The sequence below is a fragment of the Crocodylus siamensis genome, chromosome 5 (assembly GCF_052110815.1).
Source record: "Crocodylus siamensis isolate JL-2025a chromosome 5, ASM5211081v1, whole genome shotgun sequence".
Lineage (NCBI taxonomy): Eukaryota > Metazoa > Chordata > Crocodylia > Crocodylidae > Crocodylus > Crocodylus siamensis.
Window position 1 is genome coordinate 174,154,310 of NC_143399.1, and position 24,958 is coordinate 174,179,267.

At 43.8% G+C, this 24,958-nt stretch overlaps 1 protein-coding gene and 1 long non-coding RNA gene across 3 annotated transcripts in view; both read right to left on the bottom strand.

The window, feature by feature from the left end:
* The window catches only part of LOC149864933 (uncharacterized), a 41,594-nt gene extending 19,357 nt beyond the window's left edge, over nt 1-22,237 (bottom strand). The window contains exons 1-3 of the long non-coding RNA XR_016442413.1: nt 22,000-22,237; nt 20,814-20,837; nt 20,077-20,171 (exon numbers count right to left, since the gene is read on the bottom strand). This is a non-coding gene — a long non-coding RNA (uncharacterized LOC149864933). The remainder of the gene's footprint in view (nt 1-20,076; nt 20,172-20,813; nt 20,838-21,999) is intronic.
* FAM171A1 (family with sequence similarity 171 member A1) overlaps nt 1-24,958 on the bottom strand; it is a 120,738-nt gene that overhangs the window by 85,324 nt on the left and 10,456 nt on the right. The gene's annotated exons all lie outside the window — the stretch shown is intronic.

The window sequence follows — 24,958 nt, forward strand, 5'->3', positions numbered from 1 at the left end:
AATTAGCAAAGAGCCAGGGGAGGGGCACTCTGAAGTGCTTTGGGTTAGAGTACAAGGCAGTCGAGGGGAAAGGGACTTAATGGTGGGAGTCTACTACAGACCTCCCAACCAGGAAGAAGAGCTTGACCAGGAATTCTTGGGTCAGCTCACAGAGGTAGTGAAGGCTAAGGATGTGGTAGTCATGGGGGACCTGAATTTGCCGGACATCTGCTGGGAAGAGCAGTCAGCTAGGTCTGAACGCTCACGTATGTTTTTGGCCAGAGTGCAGGACCTCCATCTAACCCAGGAGGTGCACAGCCCCACCAGGGGGGACGCCTTGTTGGACCTAGTGCTGGCAACGGGTGATGACCTGGTGAGGGGGCTGCGAGTGCTCAACCACCTGGGCGACAGTGATCATCGCCTGCTGGAATTCACCATCCAGCGCAAGGTGGCAAAGGCATGCAGTATGGCAGCGGCCCTAGATTTTAGGAGGGCTGACTTCAATGAGGATAGTTGGAGAAGTGCTGAGGTCCCGGAGGGGAGGGGAGCCAGGTGTCCAAGGAGAGTGGTCGCTCCTTAAGGAGACGATCCTCCAAGCCCAAAGGAAGGTAATCCCAACGAGGATCAAAGGGAGCAGGAGAGCACACAAGCCTCTGTGGCTCACCAGAAGAATCCGGGAATGTCTCCTTGCTAAAAAGGAGGCTTATACCCAGTGGAAAGAAGGGGTCATCACCAGGAAGGGCTATTCTGCAGTTGCTCGGGGATGTAGGGGGGCAGTTAGGAAGGCCAAGGCAGAGATGGAACTGGGACTGGCTTCCCAGATTAAGGACAATAAGAAGTCTTTTTTTAAATACATAGGGGGTAAAAAGAAGGTCCCGGGTAATGTGGGGCCCTTGCAGGATGACATGGGTAACTTGGTCGTCACACCAGACAGCAAAGCTAACATGTTTAACAATTTCTTTGCCTCCGTTTTCCTAAGTAGAGACCAGAACAGCCACCTCCCTGCTGGGGCCCCCTCGGGCCCCAAAAAAGGCACACCTGGGCCACGGGTTAGCGAGGATTTAGTTAGGGAGCTTCTGGAGGGGTTGGACATATTCAAGTCAGCCGGCCCAGATGATCTCCACCCTAGAGTTCTAAAGGAACTGGCTGAGGTCATTGCAAGTCCCCTGGCACGGCTTTACGAGCACTCGTGGTGCTCTGGTGAGGTACTGGAGGACTGGAAGAGGGCCAACGTGGTCCCCATCTTCAAAAAAGGCAGGAAAGAGGACCCAGGAAACTATAGGCCGGTTAGTCTCACCTCGGCAAGCTGTTAGAGAAAATTATGCTGGCACACATCCAGGAGGGGCCAGCAGGGGACTGCATGCTTAGGGGCAACCAACATGGGTTCATCAGTGGCAGGTCCTGTCAGACCAACCTGGTGGCCTTTTATGATCAGATCACCAAATCATTAGATGCAGGGGTAGCAGTGGATATAGTCTTCCTGGACTTCCGGAAGGCTTTTGACACTGTCTCTCACCCTGTTCTCATTAAGAAACTGGGGGGCTGTGGTGTAGACACCCACACAGCCAAATGGGTCGCCAACTGGCTGGAGGGCCGCACCCAGAGGGTGATAGTGGATGGGTCCTTCTCAACCTGGAAGGATGTGGGCAGTGGGGTCCCCCAGGGCTCGGTCCTTGGGCCCGCACTGTCGGGCCCAAATCTTCATCAGTGATTTGGATGAGGGGGTAAAAAGCACCCTGCTCAAATTTGCTGATGACACTAAGATGTGGGGGGACGTGGGAACTTTGGAAGGATGCAACAGGCTACAATCAGACCTAGACAGGTTACAAGGGTGGGCGGACGAGAATAGGATGGGTTTCAACACAGACAAATGCAAGGTGATGCACCTCGGGACGAACAACCAGCACCATACGTACAGGTTAGGGAACTCCCCTCTTGTCAGCACGGAGGCGGAAAGGGATCTGGGGGTCATCACTGACTCCAAGATGAACATGGGCCGGCAGTGTGGAGAGGCAGTAAGGAAGGCCAACCGCACCTTGGCATGTATCCACAGATGCATCTCGAGCAGGTCCAAGGAGGTGATCCTCCCCCTCTATGCGGCACTGGTCAGGCCGCAGCTGGAGTATTGCGTCCAATTCTGGGCGCCGCACTTCAAGAGGGATGTTGACAGCATGGAGAGGGTCCAGAGGAGGGCCACTCGTATGATCGGGGGACAACAGAGCAGGCCCTATAAGGACAGGCTGCGGGACCTGAACCCGTTCAGCCTCCAAAAGAGAAGGCTGAGGGGGATATAGTGGCCTGTTATAAACTAGTCAGGGGGGATCAGCAGGCATTGGGGAAGTCACTGTTTCCCCGAGCACCGCCAGGAGTGACCAGGAATAACGGTCACAAGCTGGCAGAGAGTAGGTTTAAGTTAGATATCAGGAGGCGCTACTTCACAGTCAGGGCGGCTAAGGCCTGGAACCAGCTTCCAAGAGAAGTGGTGCAGGCTCCTACCCTGGGGGTGTTTAAGAGGAAGTTAGATGCACATCTTGCTGGGGTCGTTTGACCCCAGTATTCTTTCCTGCCATGGCAGGGGGTCGGACTAGATGATCTGCTCAGGTCCCTTCCGACCCTACAAACTATGATGTAGAAAAATGGCGATTTACCAGAAGCAGCAATGTGTTAGTTGGACCCGGCATTGCACCATCTGTATGGCATGAGCACTTGAGTGGGGCTTTTTGGCATGTATCTAAAGCTGATTCGATCAGCTATGTGTTGGGCTCAGTATGGGGGCACACTGAGTTGAAAGTAAAGCACCAGTTCTTTTTCCAAGTCTGTAAGCAGATGGCTTCGTTGGTAAGTGGCAGCAGGGCAGTGATGAATAATGTCACAACTCGCATGGTCCTCTGTGGTGGCCGGACAACATGGACCCTGGCTCTCTAAGGCACAGCTCCCACAGAGTTTTCCTCAGTTCCCAGCATAGGTGGGGCTGGAGTGGGCAGAGAAATGAGGCATGACCTCTGAAACAGACTCTGGCAGGGCTGGGGTGGGAAAAGGGGCTGGGGATCAAAAGCACCAGCAGGACTTGGAGGGGTGGGGGAAGCTGTGGGTTGGGAGCAAGGGATACTACTAGCATAGGCAGGGCAATGGCATATGAGGACTGTTTAGTGCCACAAAACAGCGGAGGAGACAGCCGCAGCTGGACCTGTGTCCGGGTGAGGAAAGAGGGCAGGGGGAGCTTTGGTTTTCCATGATAAAAAAAAATTAAAAATTAAATGCCAAAATATTAGTATTTAGAATTTATTATAACGAGTGAAGCACTTATAGGCATCCAAATTGCTTTAAAATTGTAAATATATCAATAAAACATTCAACTAATACCTACCTACACACACATATATCTAGTGGCATTCCATTTTAATCATGGAAAATGTGGCTTTGGGGGTTTTTTATATCAGAGAATTTAAGATTTTTATCAGGAATCTGCTATTTTTAAACAAAGAAAACCAGGATCCCTGGCAATATTCTAGCTAGCTCATTCTGTGGAAAGAAAGTCCTAAAATTTCTTTTAGAATGCAAGGGGAACTACCTGGAGCTGGCAGAGATTCCCCTAATTAAGGAAGCAGGCTCCTTGGTTCTGGGAGAACAAGAATTTCTGGCACAAAGGGATCCAAGGCAGGAGTAACTGACAAGCACAGATAAAAGATAGGATTTAGGAAAACTGCAATAACCTGCAATTATGCCAAGGAATCTTGGATTTTTAGTTCATTTAGTTTATGTTCCAGTGATACAGGTCCCAACCCTACCCCTATGGAGCTAGTACAAGGCTAATAAATAAGACCAGGAAGGTCCAATCAGATTAGTGTTGAACTTAGACTGCCAAAACATACATATCTAATTTGGTTTATCATATGAACTAATGTAACTTTGTTTCCTAGTAATTTGGAATTTCAGAAAGTTCTTCTAAGTTGTAGCTTGAAAGCAGCATATTTATATGACCACCAATGGTGAGGCAGGGTGGAATCTGTAAAAAATACATTGGAAAGTCAATCCTGAAGCTGCTTTGTGCCACATTATCAGAGCCAGCTGACCCTGAAGTCAATTTTACTTGCCCACAGAGGGACAGTCTCTTACATAAGGCAAACCTCAAACAATATTCCTCAACCTACTGCCAGAAAGGCTGGAAAGACAGGAGGTTGCTTGAAGGAAGTGGCATGAGTAGGTGATTACACCATCATTGGGACTTTTTAATTTACACCAGGCTGTAACATCCTCTCAGGGTTTTGCCACATGATTTTGGGGGGATGAGTGGGGAAGGGGTGATTGGCTTCCTCAGAAAGCAACAGCAGGATCAGCCACATGCGAGGAAGCACAGCTCTACCCTGGCAGCTAGCCCACCATTTTGAAGTTCACTACTTCGCAACAATAATTTTGATTTACAAAAGCAAAATACCCAGATACATATCTAAAAGTCCTACATTTTAGACTGTTGGAGAGAGACTGTATTCACATGAATACAATAGCTGCAAACTAACTAATGTGGCTGTTCTTTTGGGGTTTTTCTAGAAAGCAGACACTCCAAAATTACTTGCTGAGCAAAAGGGGAAAGAGCAATTGATGAATAGAACAGAATTCCCTTGTGGAGATCTTAATTCAGCTGTATTCACTTATTTAACAGATGTCAAAAAAGCAAGCCATTATTTGTCAGTTCAGAATAATTTCACATAGCAGTTTTTCCCCTGGTAGTATTACCCTCTACCAGCTTCTGGCCACTGGAAAGTTATTAAAAAGATGTAGTAAATTAGCCTGTTGTCAACTGGGGTCTCACTGCATGAGGAAATGCATAAAAATATATTCAGATAAAATTTCACATGAAAATCTCTTAATGAAGTCTACACAATACAACGTTACATTCAATTCAAACACAAAATTTCAGATGCTGCATTTCTACTGTGCTTTCAACTAGCCTTTGTTCTCAAAAGGTCAGTCTACAAATAGACTGATCTAAGCATATTTTTGCCTATAAAACTAGGCATAAGACATTCCTATTGCCTTTCAGTTGAAAGGCATACATAGTATTAAGATTTCAGTTTGTAAGATCCTATCTGCTTGTGTTCCATATCTTGCATCCATACGTTTCTGCCAGTCATGAAGACAGTAGTCAACTTTTGTTCTCAAGAGAAATGGCACCCAATTTGCTTAGAGTCTAAAATGTTATGGATTAAAAGCACTAGCTGCTTCACAATGAGAGACAAGTTCTCTCCCTGTTCCCTTGGCTAGTTTTGAAAACAGCAATCCTGCTGAAAAGGGACATTTGAGAGAACAGCAGCGAGTGCCTTTCAGAACACACTTGAAGCAGCATGAGGCAGGCTGGAGATGGAGGCAAAATAATTGATGCCCACCCCTCCAACATTTAACAGACAATGTTAACAGAGGTTTGCGAACAAGCCACTTATCACACTAACAACTGGCTTCTCTCTCCAGACACTCAGATGCCCAACGCCAATCAAATGAAACTAAGTAAAATGGTTGCCTTCACACCTTGATTATGCTTGGTATTTCAGTAAATATAAATGTATATTAAGACTTATATTAGGGTAAGCACCTGAGATTCTAGGATCTGGACTGAATAAAATAGATGTACTCCCTTCCAACATGGCTATTGTCCATAGAAAAAAAGAAGTTAGAGCTGTAAGATTATATTAGTTTACCATGGCTTCAGAAACAAAGGACAGCAGTGGGCAAGCTTTCAAAATACAAGTTCTTCTACCATAAGAGTCCTCCTGCTTTCAGTCTGTTACAGTTAAATGCATGTGCTTCTTAAACGTAAGTATTGTACAACCAGCTTAAACAGCAGTGAAATTTTCACTTTTGAGAGGAGCTAATACGGTTGCTTGCAAGTCAATGCAATACAATAGTCATGTTGCAAAGGCAATATGGTGATGTGACAGAAACACCAGTTAATTGCCAGGAAAAAAAATCAAAATAAAAAAATCAAACCCACATTACTTGTTTCCATTTTTCCAAATACTGCACATAATCTTTCAACTTTCGCCAACTTAAAATTGGCTTAGATCATTACTGCCTTAAAAAAAAAATGCTAGCCAATTAAGGACTATCTATTAACAACTAAAACTTTCATAATCATTGTAAATATTTATGGGAATTTTTGGAAGGAAGCCTTTTCAATTAGACTTTTCAGCAACAAACTCAGAAAAGCTTACCAACCACATGGGCCTGAGCTTTCAAATGATAAATTCATGCTATTGTTAGATAATTATTTTTGGAAGGCAAACATATATGGAACAATTATGGAGGTGAAGCAAAGGAGGGCAAAAAATTCTTCACTAATTGCTTTCATGCTCTGATGCAAGTGTCTGCATTTGGCTAGGTGATTTCTTCTTGAAGAAATCTGTGCCTGAAGGACTGTAACTCCCATAATTCACTTTCTCCTCCCCCAGCCTTCCCTCACCCTCCTGCCTTGGGTAAGCAGGATGTACAATGTTTCCTTTTTCTGTGAAGAGAAACCTCCTCCTGACATGCACACTTGGGGGGGAAAAAAAAAAAAAAAAATCAGAGATTTAATTAATCATATATATACAAAACTTAAGGGTTTTTACAGTGTTGGGGATACGCACTTCTAGTTCCTATGCTTTATTTATTTTTGTCTCAAGTACTTGCAACAGACTAACAAAACAACAACAAGAAATGTTTACGCTATCTTGTAATGGACAGGACTCAGCATTCAGTTGTACCAGAAATATTAATATTTCTACTGTGTATGCAGCTAGGATTGTGCAAGTCAGTTTTATCACTCTCATGGCAATTATACAGCTAGGTATGCATCTACCTCAGGGAGAGGCAATTATATGGGTTGGAGGACCACTTAAAGAGTTTTGATGAGCTATTGTGGCGGGGGAGGGGGACGGGAATCATCATGGATCACTACTAGTCAAAATAATTTTGCTATTCATGTCTTGAGAGCAATTAGACCTTTTAAAGAGGAAGTGAATTGTTAACGTTATACACTGATCACAAGGAATCCTGGTTTTCTCTGACGAAAAATTGCAGTCTCTGATAAAAGTCACAAATTCTTTGATAAAACCCCAAAATCCATGATTAATATAAAATGCCACTAATATGTATGTCTATCAACTGAACACAATGTTTTATTGACATATTTACAATTTTAAAGCAATTTGGAAGCCTACCAGTGCCTCAATCACTATAATAAAATAAATTCTAAGTACCTATAAATTTTGGTATTTGATTTTGGGGTTTTTAACATGAAAAAATCAGAGCTCCCCCTGCCCCCTTAGCTCACAGAACGCAGGTCCAGGCCCCTCACTTCCAAGCCACAGCCCACAGCCCTGCTGCTGACCCTTACTTCCCCCCCCCCCCCCAGGCCACCCCTACCCCTGCTGGTGCCCCTTGCCCCCTACCCACAGCCCCTTCCCCCCCCAACCCTACCGGAAGGGACCCCCCTAACTGCCAGGGCTATGGGGCCAGGGACCTGGGTCCACAGCTCCATGCCTGCTGCAGCAGCACGTGAGGGCTGGCTGCTGCAGCATAGCATAGTGCAGAGCCCAGCTCCCCCCTGCCCCTGTGGGCAACACAGCCATAGCTGCCCACTGCGGGCTTGGGCAAGGAGGGGGCTAGCTTCCTGCTGATGCACACACTGCTGGTGGGGTAGGGGGGACCCATGTCCCTCAGATCTGTACACAGGGCAGAGGTGGGTGCAGGCTGCCTGCTGTGGGTTCAGACTTCATGCCCTGCTGCCCTCCACTGAGGGCTCTGCAGCCCAGCAGGCAGAATATGGTACAACAGGTCACAGCGGGGAAGCTCCTTGATACTGTGAGTTCTGTGCTACCCTAGCCATGTGTCCTCTGCCTGCCCTGCAGCAAGAAGGGGCACAATCCCACACCACTGCACCCGCTGCTGCCGGGATGGGCAGGGGATGCCTTGCCAGGGCAATGCAGGGCTTGCAGCAGCAAAGAGCTTCCCCACCCAGGCACGCTCTACTCAACTATGCTGGGTCCCACCCACTGAGCTGTGGAGGCCCTGGGGGAGGGCAGGAGGGTGGGGAGCCCAAGCCCACAGTAGGCAGCCTGCACTCATCCTGCACACAGATCTTATGGGGGGGAGGGCGGGGAAATGGGCACAGGTCCCTCCTGGCCCCCAAGGAGTGCACACACTGGCAGAGAGCCCCGCCACCTGGATGAGTTGGCCGCAACCCCGTCCCACTCTAACTGGGCCCTGCAGCCAAGCATTCTGGCTCTGAGCCCCAATCCGCATGCACTGCCTAGCTGGGGCAGCAGCTGCATCCCGGCCCCAGCCCTGCCCAACTGCTTCCCCGCCCTTCCTACTTATGGGGACCTCAATTCCCTCCCCCTCCCTCACCTGTGGGAGCTGCTCCCCCTGCCTGACCGCCTTCCTTCCACTACCCCCTTCCTCTACAGGCTGGAACTCTGCCAGCCTGCAGAAAGCTCTTTACAAAAGTGGAAAATCAGTGCATTTCTCCATTAAAATGAGAAAAATCACATTTTTCTGAGAAATCCACATTTTTCTCGGTTTTCCATGGGAAATGGAAAACCCAGATCCCTGTTCATCATCCTAAAGTATGTATCCCTTTTACCTGACAAGAAGTATGCTGTTCATAAGTCTGTTGCATGAGAAAGTGAATGTAAAGTAGTACAAGGGAAAGCAATTCAAAGTAATGGAAGTGGTCTACTCTAGTGAATGAGAACTGTATTTCCATTTGAAGGATAGTTTGAGATGACTTAAGGTTGCTAACTAGGGACTTCTATATACATGCAGCAAGGATGCTCCAACATGCTTTACATCCAGCATGTTGGAGCAGACTCGATTAATCGAGTCTGCTGGGGTGTGGAAATTAACATACTCCAGCAGTCTCCAGCATCACGTGCATCAGCGCACCCGCGCTGAAAACTGGTGATGGGGCATTTTGAACTAAAGCTTCTCAAACGAGCTTTAGTTTAAAGTGCCCCACCGCCAGTTTTCTGCATGGGGATGCTTATACACATGACACTTTGGTGCTTTTAATTAGCGCGGCTCAGTAATTAAAGCGCCTCCCCTGCCACCTGGAGCACATCTATAAACTCCTTATAGGTCTACTACAAGGCAGAGTCCAGTGCCCTTCAACAGGAAATAAGCATGAAGAAAACTGGCTCAACTCACTGACGCTTGCTCGAGTTTTTAGTCACAGACATGTAGAGCTATCTTAAGCCAGATAGGTACAGTCCACCTGATAGATCCCAGAACTCAGTCACTGCTTTTACTGGAGACATCAAAATCAGGAAATGATGTAGAACCACTAGAATGTGCCTTCTGGTCGTTTCTTTTACAGTAGCAGCAAATATTACTTCACAGTTCCAGGACTGCTGAACTATGTATATAGGTTGAACTTGAAGTAATAATCCTATAAATTACATTATCTTTTGCTGGGTTCTCACTATACTGCATTTTACTATTTTGTTTCTACTGTATATAATTAAAGTTATTCACCTGATTACTTCCAACACTGACATTCCCTAGGGCTTTCCCTACTCTTTTAGACATTAATGGATTTATAACATTTATAAAAATTCATTTTCTATGAACTGTATATCAGTAGCATGTCACAGTGGCTTGGTTTTAATACGAAAATAGGTTCTCTCTGAACAGATGCATTTTTAAAAAACATGTGGGCAAGAATGGAAAATAAAACCTGCCATATCAGATCAGACCAGTAGTTCATTTCCTATGGAATTCTGCCGTTGGCAACAGCTTCAACCTGAGATAAAGGGAAAGTGACAAAAAAGCCTAACTAAAGGAATCATTTGCACAGAATGTATGTATGCTGGAAAAGGGAGAAGGAAAGGAAGAATAATATTTCTTATATATAAGCCCCTTACGACAAGGGTTAGATACCCCAAAGTCTAGTTTTGCAGTCCATGCAAATCAAAAAAAATAAGAAAAATGCCCAAAATATTCTCTTAAATACTCAGTAGTAAAAGAGAGTTATTTGTTCCATATCTAAGTTATCTGCAGACTCACTGGTTTCATAGCATGATGGATGAAGCTCTGTAGATATCAAGAACTCGTATTTGATAAAGACATTTTAGAGACTGAATTCATGGAAAAATTCACCACACTAGATACAAGTTTTCTGGGGATGTCACTCCTAAAAGTGGTTGCACCAATTCTCACAATACAGGATTTTTTATATATTCTTTTCTCTTGCTCAATTTTATGCATCATAGTGATAACATTCAGAAGGTGGCCTGATGGCAATAATGTTTTTAGATATTATGTTCTCTGAAAAACAAACAGAAAACTTCTAAATTCTCCCTACTCAGCTCCTAACAGGGTATAACATAGAAGGAGGACAAGTTGGGGTGCCTGAGTGTCCAGTGCAGTGATCTAAGCCACCAGCCTCTGCCCCCCCCACTCCACCATACCACTCAGATACCCAAAAGCACAGGCCCCCTCAGCACTGCCCCACCCCCTGGGGCACAGACAGGACAGGAAGTAGAAGCTGGAGAGAAGAGACTGGAGCCCCCAGCTGCTACAGCAGCAGAAGCAATGTGGGATGGGGGGTGGAGGGGCAAAGAGGAGGAGGAAGAATGGAGCTGTGGCTGGCTGGGAGTCTGGGGGTGGGATCACAATTTAATCCTGGGGGTGGGGAGGGGTGCATGCAGCCTGCCAGTTGACTGACCTGAACTGAATCATTCATTTCACTGCATTCCACTCACCACTAGTTTTGCCTTTCTGTTCAAAGTCCCAGGTTTAAGAGAGATTGTCAGCTCAGCCTCAAATGCTGATTCAGGTGACAATCACTTAACCCTACACACAGCAAGCATCAGTTACATCAGAATCTTGAGAGAAAGGCCTGTGTTAATACATTACAACAGGGCTGTCCAGCTTCCAAGCAGCTGGGAGCTGTGGCCTCCACCAAGGTTAGGCACAGCTTCTCTACACTGCAGACACCATGAACCCTCCCACGCTTGCACTGCGTGCCTGTGACCCTCCTCCCACTGCTGCACTATGTGGCTGCAACCCCTCCCTCACCACTACAATGCATGCCCTAGCCCCATGGCACTGCATCACTGCATGGCTACAACCCCCTCCTGCGCATTATGCACGTGCCACACTGCTGCACTACATGCCTACCCCCCCACTTGAGGATTACTCTCAGCTCTCCATGCTGCTCTACCCTCTGGGACCGGGACAGAAAGCAGCTGCTGGAGGAGGGCAAGGGAGCCCAGAGAGTCTGACGGCTGTTGCAGCCGGAGCAATGGGGGTGGGGGATAGCAGGACTCCAGGGGCTGCAATTCAATGTATGCAGCCTGTAAGCCACCAGTCAGACAACTCTGCAATACACAGAATGGCCCGAATCCACTTCTACCAGGGCCAACTGTAAAAACATTAAAACTTTTAATAACTTAAGAGTAAGTCATACAATGTTCCCCCAGCAGAACCATCTTCCCCATTTTTCCCTTCCTTTCCAGGAGAAATAGAAGGATAAAAAAAATTAACATATTCCCATACTGAAATACCAGACCAGTTTTGGCAGAATACACAGAAGAATTTCAAGACAAATGGAAGCAAGTAATATTTATGAAAATAGATATTAAAACCCATAAAAAATAAAACTGCTTAGCAATCCTGACCAATATAGTAATTTCTTCAGATTCGCAGGACAGTGCATCATGAAATTATCTCCTTCAGTACCATTAATGTAAACATTATGCAAATTAGGTGGATGATACTGGATGGACTGATTCTGTTAATTTTAAGGCTGCTGGATTTCTTTTACATCTGCCACCAGTGAGGATTCCATTTCTGGGAACACATATAGCTCTGACAACAAGCTCTGACAACAGACTTTGATCAGACCATTTTAGATCTGCCACTGACAAATTTCTTTTTGATAAACAATAAAAAAAATGTTCTGGAAGCAAGGCAAGGAAAATTAAGAAATCACAGGATGTGAAGTTTTGAGAAGGCTTTTAAGAAATGTCTCTTGACACTGTTGAAATGGGAGGTGTGCCAAAGCTAAGCAAAATTCTAGATCAGCCACTTGAAGAGGAGCCTGATGAAAAACAAAGCTGATAGTTTTTAAAACTAAAAAAAGGAGAAACAATATTTATTAAATGCATGACGTAGGAAACTTAGGAAATCCTCAGAGGGAACTTACAAAACACCTTTTGTAGATGAGCCTATGAACTTCACTTCATAAATTTACTGGATACAAAAAATCATGGACTCAGTATAAGGGTTACCATATGTCTGGGTTTTCCCAGACACATCCTATTTTTTGACCCCCTGTCCTCATGTCGGGGAGGAGGGGGGGTTGAAATGGTAACAAATGTCCAAGTTTTTACTTTACCTCTCCTTTCCCAGGCTGGCTGCTTGGGGCTGGCTGTCAGGGGCTACATGGTCTGTGCATGGGCCCAGCAAACTGCTCCCAGGTTACAGAGAGAGACTGTGTGCGTGTGTGCACACGCACACACAGGCACTGCAGGGACAGCAGAACTGTGGGGGAGGAGCTGCGGGGCACCGGCAGTGCTGGTGGGGCAGGGGGCTGCGGGCTAGGAGTGAGGGGCATCAGCAGGGCTGGGGGGCAGAGGGCTGCAGGGTAAGAGTGCTGGGTGGGCACCAGCAGAGCTGGGAGGGCAGGGGGCTGTGGGTCAGGAGTGCAGGGCAGGCACTGGGAGGGTTGGGGGGGGCAGGGGCAGAGCGCAGGCATAACCCCTCCCCTCTCTGCTCCCCCCTCCACCTACAATCTTGTCTTTTTTGGTACTGGAAATATGGTAACCCTATAATAGACACTGGATTTATGACACAATAAAACCTGCCTGACATCTGATTCACCAGGTACCTGCCAGACCTGACCTCTTACATTCTTCTTTTCCCCTTCCTTTTCTCCCCTGCCCATCACTACTTTGTCTTCCTAATTTTCAGCTATTTCCTTTTTTCACAGACAACCTCTTTTTTACCTTGTATTACTATCACTGAAGTGTCTCCCCATGGGCCTTTTCCCGCCCCTCTCCCTTCCCTGCTTTACCTTTGTCTTTCTAATTTCTACCTATTTCCATCTCACTGACACATCCTGCCACATCCTTCTCTAATTCCTTGGAGTCTCAAACCAGCAGAGACTCCCTGTGCCTGAAAAAAAGGGTGATTGCACCTGGAAGCTTGCTAAGAACTTTTTTCCAACTACTCAGTTGGTCTAATAAAAGCTATCACATCTACTCAAAAAACCTTTCCTGCCTATGTCCTTAGACTAACATGGCTACAACCAAAAACCCAGTGATTTAAGATGCTTCTTTTTTGAGACATATAGAATTAAAAGCTTTTCAGTTAGCGACCTTTAGTGCCATCCTGCAATGCTTTGTTACTAGAAGTTAAGAGTCCAACTGATTTTTAAAATATGTATATATTATGAAATACCAATGCAATCTATCATATAAAGTAGTTAATTGCAGCAGTTAGTCTAACACATCCTATTCATCCTTGAATGGAATTAACTCTGCAAACTAGAGTTATGTCACTGAAAAAGCTTGCAGCTGAACAAATTCCTCTACAATTCTTCAGCTAGACAGGAAAAAAGAAGGGGGCGGGGTGGATAAAGTTAAAAAATAATATATTACCCCTACATTGATACTCAAGAGATTATAGAAGACCTGAATCACACAACAGGGACCAAATGTGAATTCTTATGGAAAGTGTTTTAGGTGATGCCAGCTGTAAAATCATGAACAACAGAAATAGCTAATGCATCCACTTGTGGACTGAAGTGCCAAATGTTCAGATATGCAATTGCATCACTTTCAATAGAAAGTAAATAATATATATTGCACAATAAATAGGAGAAACAAAAACGTACCAAATGTAGGTGGAGGCGTGGACTAAGTGCTGCAACTGCAGCAATGTAAATGTTGGTACCTGTCAGCTACATGCACCGGAACTGGAATTAGCATATGAAGGAAGTAGCGACTTGGCTGTATTGTCTGAAACTCTTGCATCAAACTAGATGTTGTAAGGATGATACATGAGAAACAAGTTCTCTAGCAAGAATCTTGTTACAAAACCTTTGTATTATAAATCAGATGCTACACAAAAGAAGAAGTGGTGAGTGGGATGTTAAAGAAATAGGACTGAGCAAGAGCCATATTTGGCATGCGTCCCGGTAGGGTTGGGGGTTTTTTAAGTCAAATCTACACTATCAAGCAAACACTGCAATGACCTGAACAATCATATTTCTGTGGCTTAAGATTTACTTAGAAAACATTAAAAGCAGGATCCAATTGATATTTATCTCAACAGCTATGTAGTGTAGCTCTGTACCATTTGAAGACTGCTGTATGTCGGTGGAAGTGACCGGTATGTATATATAGTCTTAACTTTGTAAAGATCTTTTGGATGAAAGGAATTATAACATTTTAAATCTGGTGACCTCTCTTAAAAAGGGTTTATGCCTGATAACAACTTGGTAATTTTAAACTAACATGTTAACTCCATCGGTTACAGGCAAGTACTTGTGGATCCTAATTTCCTAGGTTAGTTGCTATTGTAAAGAAAGCATTTTTTTTATAGAAACTAGAGGACTGTTTTTAAACACTTAGAGGAGTGACGTGGAACAGCCCTTCAATACTGCTTTCTCTCGTGCGCAAAGCTTTCTCTCGTGCGTGGATGACCTCTTCCTGACTCAAGAAGTCTATGGGCCAACGAGAGGCAAAGCGATGCTCGACCTGGTACTGGCTACAGGGGACGACCTAATCAGCGACCTAGTGATCAATGGGAAGCTGGGTGACAGCGACCACGAGCTGATCACCTTCACCATCCGCCGTAAAGCTGGCAAGTCAGTCAGCAACACAGAAGTCCTTGACTTCAGAAAAGCCGACTTTGACAAGCTCAAGAGGCTTGTCAGTCAGGCCCTTAGGGACCATGACCCCAGGGAGAAGGGAGTTCAAGAAGAGTGGTTGCTTCTCAAGGAAGCGATCCTCAATGCACAAGCTAAATCTATTCCAACATGGAGGAAAGGCAGCAAGAAGGCACAGCAGCCCTCCTGGCTCTCCAGGGACCTAGCGGACCTCCTACAGCTAAAAAGGAAAGCCTACAAAGGATGGAGGACGGGATTCACCTCCAAGGAGGATTATTCTGCACTGGTCCGGTCCTGCAGGGAGCAAACCAGGAAAGCCAAGGCTGCAACTGAACTCCAACTAGCTTCAAGCATCAAGGACAACAAAAAGTCCTTTTTCAGATATGTGGGGAGCCGGAGGAAAAGCAAGGGCAACGTTGGACCCCTGCTAAACCAGATGGGGCAACTGACAACTGACGCCCAGGAAAAAGCCAACCTATTAAATAGGTACTTTGCGTCAGTCTTTCATCAGTCACACGGGATGCCCAGGCCTGCTATGGGACAGGGAGATCCGGGTGATGGGGATCCCCTACCCTCCATAAATGCTGACCTCGTGAAGGAACACCTTGAGAAGCTGGATACCTTCAAGTCAGCCGGCCCTGACAATCTGCACCCCAGGGTACTCAAGGAGCTGGTAAGCATCATAGCCCAGCCCCTGGCACAGACCTTTGAAAACTCCTGGCGCTCTGGTGTAGTGCCTGAAGACTGGAAGAAGGCCATGTGGTGCCGATCTTCAAGAAAGGGAGGAGAGTGGATCCAGCTAACTATAGGCCCATTAGCCTGACTTCTATCCTGGGGAAGATCTTAGAAAAGTTTATTAAGGAGGCCATCCTTGATGGGCTGGCCCAGGCTAACATCCTAAGGGACAGCCAGCATGGGTTTGTTGTGGGTAGGTCTTGTTTGACCAATCTCATTTCCTTCTACGACCAGGTGACCTATCACCTTGACGAGGGAGAGGAGATTGATGTCATATATCCTGACTTCAAAAAAGCTTTTGATCTGGTATCCCATGATCACCTCTTGGCCAAACTGCCCAGTTGTGGCCTTGGCTCCACCACAATCCGCTGGCTGGGAAAATGGCTCCGTGGCTGGACCCAGAGGGTTGTAATTGATGCCAGTCACTCATTGTGGTGCCCTGTGACCAGTGGGGTCCCTCAAGGCTCTGTCCTGAGACCCAAACTGTTCAACATCTTCATTAATGATGTGGACATTGGAGTCAGGAGTGGACTGGCCAAGTTCGCCGATGACACCAAACTTTGTGGCAAAGCATCCACGCCAGAAGATAGGCGGGTGATCCAGGCTGACCTGGACAAGCTCAGCAAATGGGCGGATGAGAACCTGATGGTGTTTAACACCAAAAAATGCAAGGTTCTCCACCTTGGTAGGAAAAACCTGCAGCATCCTTATAGGCTCGGCAGTGCTACGTTGGATAGCACTACAGAAGAAAGAGACTTGGGGGTCATCACTGACCACAAGATGAACATGAGCCTGCAATGCGATGCTGCGGCTAGTAAAGCGACCAAAACACTGGCTTGCATCCATAGGTGCTTCTCGAGCAAATCCCGAGACGTCATTCTCCCCTTGTACTTGGTGAGGCCGCAGCTGGAGTACTGCGTCCAGTTTTGGGCTCCACAATTCAAAAAGGATGTGGAGAAGCTTGAGAGAGTCCAGAGGAGAGCCACGCGCATGATCAGAGGTCAGGAAAACAGATCTTACGATGACAGGCTGAGAGCCATGGGACTCTTTAGCCTGGAAAAGCATAGGCTCAAGGGTGATCTGATGGCTACCTATAAGTTTATCAGGGGTGACCACCAGGATCTGGGGGAATGTCTGTTCACCAGAGCGCCCCAAGGGATGACTAGGTCGAACGGTCAGAAACTCCTGCAAGACTGTTTCAGGCTGGACATAAGGAAGAATTTCTTTACTGTCCGAGCCCCCAGGGTCTGGAACAGTCTGCCAGCGGAGGTGGTTCAAGCACCTGCATTGAACACCTTCAAGAGTAAATTGGATGCTTATCTTGCTGGGATCCTATGACCCTAGCTGACTTCTTGTCCTTTGGGCAGGGGGCTGGACTCGATGATCTCCCGAGGTCCCTTCCAGCCCTGATGTCTATGAAATCTATGAAATAGGAATACTGGGAACAAAATCACAAACCCTAACTAAACATAAGGGAAAAAGTATGATCCATTTACAAAAGTGATATAATAGCTGCCTGTAACAGCAAGAGAGTGACTAGTCTTTATGCTCAAGGAAGTCTCTTCCAGTTCTATATTCAAATGATTTTCCTGTGAGGTTCTTCAGCCCCAAATTCTAAAAAAAAGCAAAGCAAAACAAATGAACAAACAAAAATCCCACATAGATCTGGTCTACAGGACTAGGGGGTTTTTGCACTTGCTTATAGCGAACACAGCAACAAACGTCCAGCCTGCTGCTACAAAGTTCTGTTTACCATGCCTGACTCCATACACTGACAATACGTTTCTAAAAAGCAAGTCTACATAGGTCCCTCCTTATATTTCTTCCATAACATATTCATAATTAAGGCCAAAACCACTTGGTATGACCTCCTGATTTACACCAGACAGAGAATTTCACCTACTTCACATTTCTTTTCTGTCCACACATTCCAAGTGCAGCTATAAATATTGAGCTGTTCACGCAGAAAATGTGTGACCACAATTATGCACACAGTAAAGGAAAAATAAAAAAGGCCTTGCTTTAAATCCAACTTGCAAATATTTGCTTTCCAAGTTGTACAGTTAACAAGCATTTTGCTCCAGCTCCAACAGGAAGAATAGGAAGCAGCCTGCAGGATTAAACCATAGAACTGGAAAAAAAAACAAAACAAAAAATCAAATTCAGGCTATTACTAGTGCCTATAATAATTTTCAGCATGTCAAATAAATACACATTACTAGCAAGGAAAACTGAAGTGTGTTATGCACAGAAATTCGAGACTATTACTGAGTGTTATAAAGTGTTCCGAGGACTAGAACTGACCCCCCAAGGAATTAATTCTTAAAAACAAACAAACAAAAAACCAAACAAACACACACCAACAATCCCAGGAAGGAACCTCAACAGTCACAAACTGCAAAAGCTTTTGTGTGTGTTCTACATATATCGTTCTTGGAATTAAATTATCATCTTTTTATTAAAAACAGCTATTTCTGTTCATGGTAGACGTAAGAGGACAGACACTGGCAGTTAGACCATCACTATTTCTATGATCCCTTGCCTCTTCATATTTGACTTTTTTTTAATCCTTTCATGATGAAGTCTAAACTATTAGGACAAAATTATGGCCAACATTTCTCACGTTATAAATAAAGAACAAAGACACAAAACTTGAAGTTAAAGCTGGTTTGGCAGCTGCTTGTTTTCAAACACCTTTGGTTTTGTAATGTTGTAGTTCTATACCCTAATAATTTTCTTTTGCATGCAAGCAGAAGAAAGTCACAGTGGGCACATCTACACATTCATTAATGCACTATGGGTAATGGGGTCATTGGTTGTAGCTCTGTTGATTTAAGGACATAGGCAGACAAGGTTTTGTCCCCACAGCATTCAGCAGGTGTGGAACAATTGTATAGCAGTCACTATTACTGTTGAGTGTTGACAAAAGATGATTTTTTCATTCTTCTTCAATAAACCCACGAAAAGCCTAATTTGTATCTCTTTATGTGACCTGGGACTAGCATACAAGCCTGAACTCAAATTCATTTTAAAATAAATTGACGTTGTAATAAGTGTGAAGAGCAAAAAAAAAAAAAAAAGACAATTAACTTACCTGCTACTTTGTGTACTCATTCTCCCCACACCAGTCTAGGATGGACAGTTCATGTTCTTTCTGACAGACAACAACCAGCACCCTTTCCAACACCTGGGTCAAAGCTTTGGGATTCTGAGTGTACAGAAAGCCAACACCACAGTGTTCTGTAGCCATAGGCTATCAGCAGGTGAATGACAGTTGTCGAGTTGACCAAGCAACCATTAAATGAGTCAGTCTTTTCTATATATAAAATAGCTATGATTTTTTTAGATGCTTCTCTGTATAGTAAACAGTGCTAAAGTGGAATGCTTTATTCCACTTACTAGCTGTATATGGTTGGCATCTTCCTCAAGGAATCTGAAATCATCCAAATCCTCCTTAACTATTTTTGCAAGGGTTTGAGAACCAAGACAGAAAATAACAACAAAGAGAAAATATAAATGGCAAGATGTGGACAGGGGTAGTAATATACACAGAAGCTGCAACAGCCATAAAGGCTGCCAGCGACAGAGAGAACTAGCTATTATGGACAGCTTACCACACATGCAGACCAAGCAAATGCCTGGGCAACAAATTGCTCACTTCAAGAAAGCACATATTCTGTAATTTTATCCAAGATAACATGGTACAGAGCCTGAACTGTTAGCAGAAGGCAAGTTAAAGAGATTCTGATGCTTCATGAATGCCTTCAGAAGAATCATCAGTAAAACTAGGAGAATCCTAGCCATCAAAATATTACCTCCTGAAAGGTGTCCCTGACCCCTTGCAAAGCTCTGAGGACAAGAGCATTCAGTCTCTGATAAACCTGATTGACACATGAACCCCACTACAACAGAAACATTTTTTTTGTGAAAGAAAAATTACAAGAGACAGAAAACTTAGCAAGGGCATAAATTTGAGAGATGTGATTTGGGGATTCTGTAATCTTGAGCAAGACAAACCAACCATGGCACAAGAAGCCACAGGAGCAGGATCCTAGGGGTCACCAAAATTCAGGTATTGGTGGCTGATGCTGTAGGACGATAGACCAGATGAGCAACAGCCCATCCGCTCTACACTGGTGTACCAAGAGTGGAGAAACACCAGAGACTCTATTCTGTCTTCCACACTAACCCTGAACAGGAGCAGCATGCTGCGCAGAAACATATTGATTTCCAATAGTTCTACTTGCAGCGTCAGGTATTATTCAGTGTGGGTAAGTGATAAAATATGTCCCTAAAGTTGCATTCTCTTATTACAAGGGATTGGGGCTTTAGTCAAGTGTCTCATCTTACATTTATGTAATATCTCAGGAATATAGAATTTCATTTTTTGTTCATAATGCACTGGATTACCTGACCTTTAAGCAAGCAACACTGAGCTCCAAACAGGAAATAGAAATAAATGGAATTCAGTGGCGCTACACAAACATACTTACTTTAAAATGGTTTAGTGTTATTTTATTTGCTCCAAAATCAATCCTCTTCATTTTAATACATTTATAATAATATACAGAAAGTCAGTTTCTCTAGCCTGGCAAAATGAATATAAAATAACGATAAATAAAATGATAAAAAACACGGAAAATTATAGATTTTTATGAACTGCCAAAAGCATCAATACACATTGAAAATCTGCATCCTGTTCACTGATTCAAGTTTGCAGATGACACTTGTACCTCACACCTGCATATGGATAAAACAATTTTTAGGCTACCCAGTGAGAATAGTTAGTGTAAAAGATTAAAACTAAATTCATATAAATGTCCAGCTCTCTCAGAAATCTAATAATTGTATGCAAATATCATGTAGACTGCATAACAAGTAACCAGAGATATTTACTGGCTGTAACTGAATATTTAAATAATAGAACTAAGAAATACGAACACAAAATTAATTCATATGCCCTGTAAACTGCAGCAAGTATTTAATTAAAAAAATTACCATGGGTAGGAAAATAATTCAAAAGAAAAGGGAAAAAAATATAATATTTCCAAGCCAACATGTTTTTGACAAAGCAGCTGGTCAGCAAAACTTGGTGTTTATTAGAATTGCTGAATAAACATGAGGATAGAATTTGACTCAAGTATCCTGGATAAAAAAAAAAAAAATCAATGTAATAGCATAATTGCCATGATCATCTACAAAATACAATCCATTTATGTTATACACATACCACAAAAGCATATCCTCGAAGGATCTGTAAAAATTAAAACCAATGGTGGACAATACATCACAGCAGAACACTGCAACAGCAGTTCGACACATTCCAAATGGTTCCACAAAGCCAGCACAAGTACACATGCAAGTCTCAGAACTATGGGTTTATCCTTCAGTTTGCTACTGAAGGTAAGAAACAGCAGGGCAGATCTAGGTGAATGCTTGTTCTCTTATTTTCTCAATACCGAGCAGGAAAGTTAATTCTAATGTCTCACTGCTTTGTCTCAGGAGTTTGATTATTAACTCCAAATGAAGTCAGATTTGGGGGGAGGGCAAGGTAGTGTCCTGTTTATGGTTCTTTCCTATTCCACTAAGCCTTTCTATAGGCACCTTCATGTCTGGACACTTCATGCAAAGGATTAGGATTTATAGGAGATGTTTTTAATTAGCATTCAAACAGGAGTCTTAAGAGTACCATGAGGCAAGACTACAGATAATATATGCTATCTCTGTTTGGCAGACAGGCTTATATCTGTGCAATGTGTGGCTACTCCATGCAGTCCTATGTAAAACTTTGTGCCCTGGAACAAATAGTCTAAAACCAGTTTTTCTCCAGTGGTACAGATAGCATTGCATATGCAGATAACTCCACTGGTAGCCGTTTTAAAAGTTAGCATTTATCACTTCTGCTTTAGACTGCTATCTGAAACAGACCAGTGATTTCCTATGTTGTAACTGTTTGGCAACTGTTGACTCTTTAAATGGCAACCTGTAACATCATTCAAAGTAGTGATGTTATCCCGACACCACAGAAGTCAGGAACTTAGCTCATAATGTTCACAGTAATATCAAGCTTTCAAATATGTATAATATACACATAACTATTTTTCAAAAACACATTCTCCCCTTACATGGGTGGATCTTGGATTTTGAAAAAGTGTGTTCAGATTATGAGGTACATTATCCCATGCACCACAAAACACACATTTTTATCCAGTTAAAGAGAAACTAGAAGCTTTACCAATATGCTACAGGCCTACCACTATACTATTCAGCTTAAGATCAAAGAAAAAACAAATATCACTTTATGTTCACTAATTTGTTACATTATGTATTACGTTTAAAAACTACAGCAAACTAGGCAAAAATAGTAAAAAAAATATTAGTTCTGTAGTTATTATAGTTAAATATACAGGTCTTACTCAGATTTGTGAAACAAAGTCTAGCCTTCTTGAGCTTCTTGACAGTGCCACCAGTACTTCACACAGTTATTTCTACACTGGAGTTAATATTTCCACTCCCGAGTTAAAATGTTTGGCTTCAACCAAAAGACATTCTGTAGAGCTGTGAAATAACCAGGAATGGCTGAGAGAGCGCAAAATTGTAGAAGAAAGGATGGGTTGAAGAGTGGAACATTTAATGACCATCTCTCCTTGTCAATGGTCTTGCACCTACGGAATGAAGAAAGATTAACAGGGACCAGGTAAATTATGACAAGTCATGAATTAATTGACTCCTTCAGGGCTGCCTGAATATAAATGCTACTGCTCCTCCAAGGCAGTTGGTTTTAATGTTTGGGTAGAGGAGGAATCAAAGGGAGGGGGTGCATCACTGCACCTCACCTAGATCTAACCTGTCCCCGTGCCCTTAACCTCGATTTAGATAAAGTCAAAACTGTAAATTGCTGCCTGGTTTCTTATTTCAGAAGGGAAGAACACGGCTTCTTAACACTTGTGCTTGGAACCTACCCAAATTTCATTTCCTTCAAAGGAGAATGGAGAGGCTTCCATGTCAACATGCAATTTTTATGCTAGCTACTTTATTTAAATTACATATATAAATCCATGAGCCGACTTGTTACCCACCTTGGTGAGGTGGCAAAGTGAAAGGGTTTCTATTTCCACAAAACAAACTACTGTCCAGAGACAGTATAAGGGCTTCAGACTCCATATAGGCACATTATTAGGGTAAAACAATTGCCTGTTTTCTAGGCAGGTTGAAAATAAGACTAGATTGCCTACCAGCTGAACATTCTGGCTGCAGCCCTATGTCCATATGGAAAAAAGGGATCATTCGATTAGCCATAACAGTAAACTAAAGAATAGCTTGCAAGAAGCTGACACAGAACTCAAGCACTGATGTTCAAATAAAAATGGCAGAGGAAAGATGATCTTTCAGTTAATGAGGTGGACTGGTGCTCTGAATGCAGCTCCCAAACCTTCCATAGCCTGGCCACGCAACTTTCTGAGTGCCTTATGGCACCTATACACATAGGACCTCTGCTTTGACACATGCTAATTAAAACACATTGGAACAGACTCAATTAATCGAGTCTGCTGGAGTGTGCTAATAAGTGCATGTCGAATGAGCTTTAGTTGAAGCACCCCCGCCACCATTTTGAAGCACTGGACACTGAATACATATGACGCTGCAGGTGCTTTGGTTAGAGCAGCTCTCCGGTATGTGCAGTCTGGCAGATGATATGCAAGCACGAGGCCTTGCTCTTAGCCAGTGATTCTAGGTACAACTACAGCAAAAACAACTCTGAATCTGGGATAACAGAAGAGCAAGAATGGCTTCTTCTAGTGAACACATACGTTTCCAGAAAGAAGTGTGTTTTCTTTGTATTCTTACTGCCCTGCATTACTTTACCACCACATGCCAGAAGATATGCAAGGATCAAACCCTTTATAACCCTCACATATAGATATCTGAAGTGTCTTAATAGTAGTAAGATTTTACTATAACCAACTCATAATGAATCAAGTAGATTCACAATAGCAAGAGAAGTAGCAGTACTAAAGAAAGATGGGCATCATAAATGCTTAAGGTTCCCTACAATTTGATCAGGGCCCAGTGGGTATTTTCTATTCTTATGAATTTCCTGTTCCCCCCAACCACCCTTTATTATAATATACCTTGGAAACTTATTTTGTCTTTCAAATTCCCAACTCTTCTGAGGCATGCATAACATATAACCTGCAGAAGAACCCTGAGAAACACTAAAATACTAAACAAGCAAGGGACCTGAGTTTGGTACTTTCCACTAAAACATGAGAGCAGGGTACTAGTCATTCATTCAGAGCAAACAATGCAGGTGACACTTCTAATCTTTGGATGCAGTCAGACACAGGATTTCCTCATTTATCTCACTAGGTACAACCAAGGTTCCCCACTGCCCACCACAGCTCCTGAAAGGTCTGTGTTACCAGAGCGTATCCAGTTTGCACTTGCTCCAACCACTCATATGCACACCCTGTGTCCCCATCCCTCCACAGAGGAATTTCTGAAGGTAGCTTGTTCACTCACTTAAAAAGTAACTTACTACTAAATATACTGAGTAGCTTCTCAGGGCCTGCTGCCGCTATGCTGCTTCCTAATCCAATGCCTAGTCCAGTCCAGGAAAGGCACTAGGCAGAGAGACAGTGGGGAGATACTGTCCCAGCCCTTTCTCTCGTGGTAGATTCCAACCAAAAAAGAAACAAAAAACCGTCCTGTCAAGTCAAGTCAGTTCTATGGCCACTGCAACTGCTGGGGTACCTTAGAAGCTGTAACAACCCTGCTCTCCCACTACACCCTGTGATTGGCTAGCTTTGTGCCCTCCGTCAGCTGAAGCCCCGTTCAGTCCTTAGTAGTGGTTCCCCAGCTCTTCGTGGTATACCTCTTTTCCTCTTTCCCTCCAATGCGCCCTGCATTATAGTGTTGGCAAGGGCATCTGGCCTTCTCGTGATGTGTCCAAACCATTGCAGCTTCCTGTATGGAAGTAATATAGTATAGGATGTTTATAGTATATGCCCTCTTTCTTATGCCATGTGGTATTGTTAGAATGTAAAATTGTTTTCATTACAGTGCTAACTACCCACCATCCTTCATGAGTAAAATAAGTAGGCAAATGCCTTGCTCGAGAGAGAGATTCTGAAGACAAGTAAAGAGCAACACATGGATGTAATTAAGAACAGGGAGCATCATGCAGCAGGTGGCTTTACAGACATGACTTTTTAATGAAAAAAAACACTTTGAAAAACTAGACATATTTAAAATAATTTTGAATTGCCATCTTCTTCGTTCAGTGATGGATATTTTAATATTCCAAAGTCTGTTCCAAATCTGACTCAGCCAATAGCTTGGAATACATCCCATTGAAGCTTTAGTTCTTAAACC